Source organism: Pseudomyrmex gracilis, unplaced genomic scaffold (assembly GCF_002006095.1).
Source record: "Pseudomyrmex gracilis isolate BER0280 unplaced genomic scaffold, ASM200609v1 scaffold_1264, whole genome shotgun sequence".
Lineage (NCBI taxonomy): Eukaryota > Metazoa > Arthropoda > Insecta > Hymenoptera > Formicidae > Pseudomyrmex > Pseudomyrmex gracilis.
The window spans coordinates 10,600-16,631 of record NW_018021848.1 but is presented as its reverse complement, the minus strand read 5'-3'; the positions used below and the strand labels follow the sequence as shown (position 1 = coordinate 16,631).

The 6,032-nt window shown below is 41.8% G+C and overlaps 1 long non-coding RNA gene across 1 annotated transcript; it reads left to right on the top strand.

Moving 5' to 3' along the window:
• The first annotated feature begins 4,701 nt into the window (after positions 1-4,701).
• Positions 4,702-5,781, top strand: LOC109862014. Its single transcript, XR_002251070.1, has 4 exons — positions 4,702-4,742; positions 4,852-4,901; positions 4,989-5,154; positions 5,256-5,781. It is a non-coding gene; the product is annotated as an uncharacterized LOC109862014 (long non-coding RNA).
• Positions 5,782-6,032: the final 251 nt, after the last annotated feature.

The window sequence follows — 6,032 nt, the reverse complement described above, 5'->3', positions numbered from 1 at the left end:
TGTGTCGAATAGAGCGGTGTCGAATCGTACTGTGGTCAAACGGAACACGCCCGATGTTGGTAGAGTTGACAAATAAAAGGAGGGCATACATTGCGCGAAAGCATTTGGAAAAGGCAACCTCCTCTACACGGTAGGGAGGGCTGAAGCCGTTATGATATAGGTCAATTACTAGCTTGTCAGATTGAGCTTTGTACTTAGGACACTGAAAAAAGACGTGGTTTATGTCTTGTGTTGGATGACCACATGGGCATTCCGAGGAGGCTACAATGCCTTTTTCCTTTAAGTGCAAATTGACTGCCGTATGGTGTGAGCGCACTCTAGACACAAGTGTGACCAAAGGACGGGGTAGCACTTTCTTTTTCTTTATCTTGTTAAACCAAGGCTTACTCAAGGGTACAGGCTTTCTCTGAAAGTACACGGCTCCCTTGACAGTTGCTTTTTCGAGTAGGTATTTCCTGGCCCTGTCCAACACGTCCGACCTAAGAGTAGGAAACAGCGAGGAGACATCCAGATTGTTTTCAGAGTGAGGTTCAGTTAGGTCAAGGCGAGTTTAGCGTATTTGTCTGAAACGTCTATATTTATTGAATAAAGACAACTTATTATACACGACCAACCTGTATTTTAATGCTCGTATCGGCCTTTAGTTTAAAAATTTTGTCAAAAGCTTTCCGAAAACCTCCCAAATCGAGGCAGTTTCTATTGCCTTCATCTCTTGGCTTGTTACGCGCACAAGAGAAGGCTTTGACAGTACTCCACACGGACCCAACGTCCGAGTTGGCGTGTAGAGAGCCGCAGTATTTGCGAAAGGCTAGGCGTTTCTTTTTTCTCAGGGCTTTAGACACCTCATTTGCAACTCGACTGTAGTTGTTTAAGTTGTCTATGTTAGGGTGTGAACGAAACTGTGCAAATGCGGCTTTCTTGCGGGCATAAATGTCCGAGCAAGAAACATCCCACCAAAAAGTGGGTTGCCTTCTGGAGGCTCTCGAGGAGGTTGTGCGGGTAGCACCTGTCTGTAGGAGGGAGTCATCAACAAGACTCACAAGCTTGGAGTAGGCGAAACTTACATCATCTGAAAAGCCCAGTGGAGGGAGAGTGACCACCCCTTCTTGGCACTTGGTTTGAAAGTCCTTCCAACACACTTGTTTTACAGAATAGTAGGGCCGGCAAGGAATGCGACCAGAGAACCTGTCGGAGATAGCGGTGACTACTGGAAAGTGATCACTACCATAGTGGAAGTCGCACACCTTCCAGGTACACTGAGGTGCAAGAACGTCGGAAACTATGGTGAGGTCTATCGCGGAGGACCTAGAGAGGTCTGCGGAAGACCATGTGTTACTGCCATTGTTAAGGACTACCCAGGAGGAGTTGACTAGCGCGTGCTCTAAGTTTTTCCCTTCTCTATTAGAGAGAGGGTGAGAATTACACCACAAGGGGCTTTTCCCATTGAAGTTGCCACAGATGACTGCTGGTTGGAGTTTAGAACTTAGGAGGAAGAAAATTTTGCCAGAAGCAAGGTGCCGTGTAGTTTGTAGAAGATCTAGGAGGACTATACAGCGAGAAAACAAAAAGGGTTTGAGAGTTCGGAAGGAACAATTCAACAACTGCAAGTTCAACGCCGGTTTCTTTGCATAAATCTATTAGCTGTGGGATTTTTGGGACACAGAATTTAATGTGTTTTGCAATAGCAATGGCGACACCTACGCCCCTACAATTGCGATCACACGACACGATTTCATGATTTGGTAGGGTGATTATGGAGTTACCATCGAGGAATGTTTCACAGAAGGATGCTACCTCAGCTTTGCAGTCCTGGAGTAGCAGTCGGGCCGCATCGAGATTGCGGACCAAAGATCTGCAGTTCCACTGGACTACAGTGAAGGATTTCATAACTTTATAAACTAATGTACAAAAATTTAAATCTAAGATTCCTGAGTACCATAGAAGTACTTTTGTAATTCTACGAGAATATTTTTCATGTCTGTGTTGCTAAGCTGCGAAGGATTTATGTTGGGGGTAACTTTTAGTTTCTGAAAGGCGTTGATGAAGATTTCTTTATCCAAAGAAGGTTTAGAAGGTTCATCTTTGGAAGAGTTTTTGCCGGAAGACATTTTTCGAGCGATAGAGTTTATGAACAAGTGGTTAAGAGAAGGTTTATTATTTGAAGAGGAGGAGAAGGTGGTTAGCCCACCGTTATTGTTTCTCCACACTGGTGGGAAACATACTTATGGGAGAGGGGGCTTTAGAGAGGTAACCTTTGCATAGGAGAGGTTAGAAGTAGGTGAAGAGTCGTACACAGGAGAGGAGGGCATCCTCAGACTTACTACGGTTGATCTTCGGGGTACGGAAGAGCTTTGCTTTTCGCCGCCTGAAAATCGAAAGACGTCTCTATTAGGGAAGAACTCACCAAAAGTGGGGAGTGGGACTGAAACGTTGGACAGGTTGGAGTTCAGTCCAGAAAGGGTATTTCCTTCGTCATACAGCCTAGCCGCATCACGGAAGGAGATCTCTATAAGCCATAATTTTATGTATCTCACGTTGCCTCTGAAAAACAGGGCAACGGAGTTCTGAAGCCTGATGGTTGGTGTTTCCGGCCTTGAAACGGATGCAATTAATGCATTCGTCGAGAACATTCGGGCAACTGAGTTTAGGGTGGCCCGACTTGCCACACTTTTCGCAAAACCTGCGTTTTTCGTCGCCGGACTGTTTACAAGAATGAGCAGTATGTCCGAACCTCTGACAGAACTCACAACGTCTAACCTTGTACACGTACGGTGTTAGGGGAAGACGTTTCTTTACGTACAAACACGACGGGGAGATCACTGGGGTGCGGAACCTTAAGATGAGTTGGTTTGTGCTTACACACCTAGGGCTAGAGGTAGCGCTTTCCTTCTCCCTGCGAGTAATTCTGATTGCCTCGAAAGGTGGGACCCACTCTTGGCCCCACCCGGAGGGAGGGCGAAGACCGGCCAACAATTCCTCGACAGTTTCCTCCTCGTCGACACCCTTCAGAACAAACTGCTTGACCACCCTGAACGAAGGGACATGTGCTGTCCATTGTTCGCAGGGTGTTATCCTATCAGTTACTTCCCGGAAGGCCTCAACAAACCGATTAGCATCATTACCTGTGAGAAAGTAGACCGAAAACTTATTTCTGCCAATCATACGTAAGTCAAAAGCATGTATAAACTGGTTTAAAAGAAGACGATTGAGCCTTTTGCTCAGGCCAATGGCGCTAAGCGAGGTTCTTTTTTTACCTGTGTTGCTTTCTTTTTCAGGGCCATCCCCTCCTCTAGAGAAGGGTTGTGGACGGCACGTTTCGATGTGTATCATAAAAGGGCCCTTGGAATCTTTATGATACCTATTGAGTATAAGCTGTCTTTGTACACTAGACATCGCTGAAAAAGTACGCTTGAGGGGGGGGGGGTTGGACCGACGCCATCCCTCTTCCTCGAAGATTTTGCCCCCACGGGATCCGTGGAGACAAAAAAGCAAGAAGGGGAATTAACCAGAGACACACTGCGTGTTTGTCGGTCATTACCTGTCGCTGCAGCGGGCACAGGGACTTGACTGTTAAGAGTGGTCTAGTTTCCACCGTACCCTCAATTCGGTTTCACTCCGGTACAGATCAAATTTAATGTTCCGTTTCCATTTGAAGTAGAGTACTTATAAATCGAAGCGGAAGCGAAATCAGCGCAATTTGACGCGTTTCTATAGACTTAAATTTGATTCTACGTCGCATTAGGTGTGAATTAATGCTTCGGTGGAAACTAGACCAGTGGGGGTTATGTCTTCCCCTGGCGGGAAGCCTGTCTCTGACATGACTATGTCAACCGTTTCGTTGGTCATTCTCGTAGTCATAACACAAACGTGTTTCACTGTGTCTAAAATGCACTACACAAACACGCGAGTAAAGTTTTGAGAATCAATTAAACCTGATTAGAGGTTTTAGTCGCACAAAAGTTTTCAATTTCACTTTGAAAGTAAGGCAAGATGGCGTCCCCGTGGCTGAATCCACAGGTCGTCGGAACGTAAGGCCGTTTTTGTCGTGAAAACGACAGATTTAATGGAGAACTTGAACTCCAGAAGCCTGAGCTTTACTTACTACAGAAAATCCAAATGATTTCGGTATGATTAAGTAACTCAGAACAAGGCACAGAAAGTTAAAACAGGACTGGGATACACAGGAGATGTAGCTCGTGCGCAGTCTCAGAACGGAATCCTGAACTTGCTACACTAGTTCAGAGCACGAAGTAAGAGTAACCCCGATAGCAAAACGTGCAATCGCACGCGAAGGCACACCGTGCAGTCACGGCGTGCGTTCACAGTGGCATCTCTGTGCAATCACTGCATGGAAAACGCCATCATAACCGCACAGAGAGCGCACGTAGTGAATATCACAGCGTCGTGCGCGCACTGCGATGAAAATGCACCGTAACCGCATTGCAATGAAAATGCGTCGGAACCGCCGTGGCATGTATTGTGAACGGCCGCGTTTAACACATAAACGTATAACAATTAGTGAGTTGTCTTGTCACCACTTTACGCTAATTTGTTTTGTTTTATAAGTATAAGAGCCAATTACGTTCGATTACTACAAAGCAGTTTATTCTAGTGAACAAAGTTATTGTACCGAAAGTGGGAAAAGTGACCAATAATAAAATAAATGAAAAATATCATTATTAACTGTGTTTTACAGGTGGTATGTTTTGGCGAAGTTNTTCTCATTGTGGCAGTTGACTCAGGTAAAATACATACAAAATATCACCAATAAATTTAAGTTTAAAGTGTATAAAAAATAATTATTGGTAAAAAAATGTGTATTTTGTAAAAATTTTCTATTTTTCAAAATAGATGATTTTCTAAATTTTTAAAATGTCGATCAGGCGACTTATGACAATGTGGTAAATATTATTTTTAGTTTTCATATTTAGTAAAAATTGATTGTATCAAAGTCTCTTCTTCATATGATATAATAATATTATTTACAGGTCAATCACTTCATCTATTTAGGTGGTATGAATCCCGTGGACTCTGCAAGACATTATTTTAAATGTGCCTTTACTAGCGATATAGATATTTTATCTCATGTCACGTGGCTGGGTACAAACAATTTATACGCTTTAAAAGGAACTTGCTTCGCCGAAGCATGTGAAGGTCACGTCTTTATTATATTATTTTGTCTACATTTCTTTCATATCTGATTAATGTTAAAGATGCATTCATATTTAATTTACGTTAAAAATGTTTTTTCACAGATGCAATGGCTAGAAATCGTGACTACTGTCGACCAACTAATATCGAGTTTGCTGAAGCAATGACTCGCGCTCTTAAAAGTTCAAAAGAGAGGCGACGAAAACGTCAATTAGTCGCGAATTTGAACAACCGACATCAGATCAGCAATCAGATAATCGACAACGTTGAAGAGAAAGACCGTCAAGTTCGTAGATGTCGTGTGAAAAAAAAGCAACTTCTGCCAGAGTTTACAGAATATCGCCAGAGTCAGTTGCTACCTTTCAAAGCACTGATGTAAGTTTAAGCATTTGTAAACTACATTAATTGTTATTTTGTCAACATATGAAAAAGTAAAAAAATCCGAAAAGTTTATATTGCTGCAATAATACAAAAAAACATCAAGTTTGTCTTATCACTCGTCAAGTTTCAGCAAAACAAAAAACAAAACTTGTTTATCTGGCGTAATGCCAGACGTTCATTGTGTTGCCTATTACAATAAAATTACATTATATATTATTTTTTATACTATATATATATTGTTATTCTTGCAAATAATATAGAATTATTAAATACATTCTTAAATATATTACAATTATATTGTAAACAATATAATGTATTTTATGTGTTATATTTTATGTGCTGTTAATAAGCATGTATCTCATTAGTAATAAATCAATTATTGTATTGCAAAATATAATTTTAAAAAAAGTCTGTAAATTTATGACTTGTTTTTTTTTTCGCTGAATTGGTCGCACTAGTTCAGAGTTTATTTGTTTTATTCCATATTGGAAGGAAAAAAT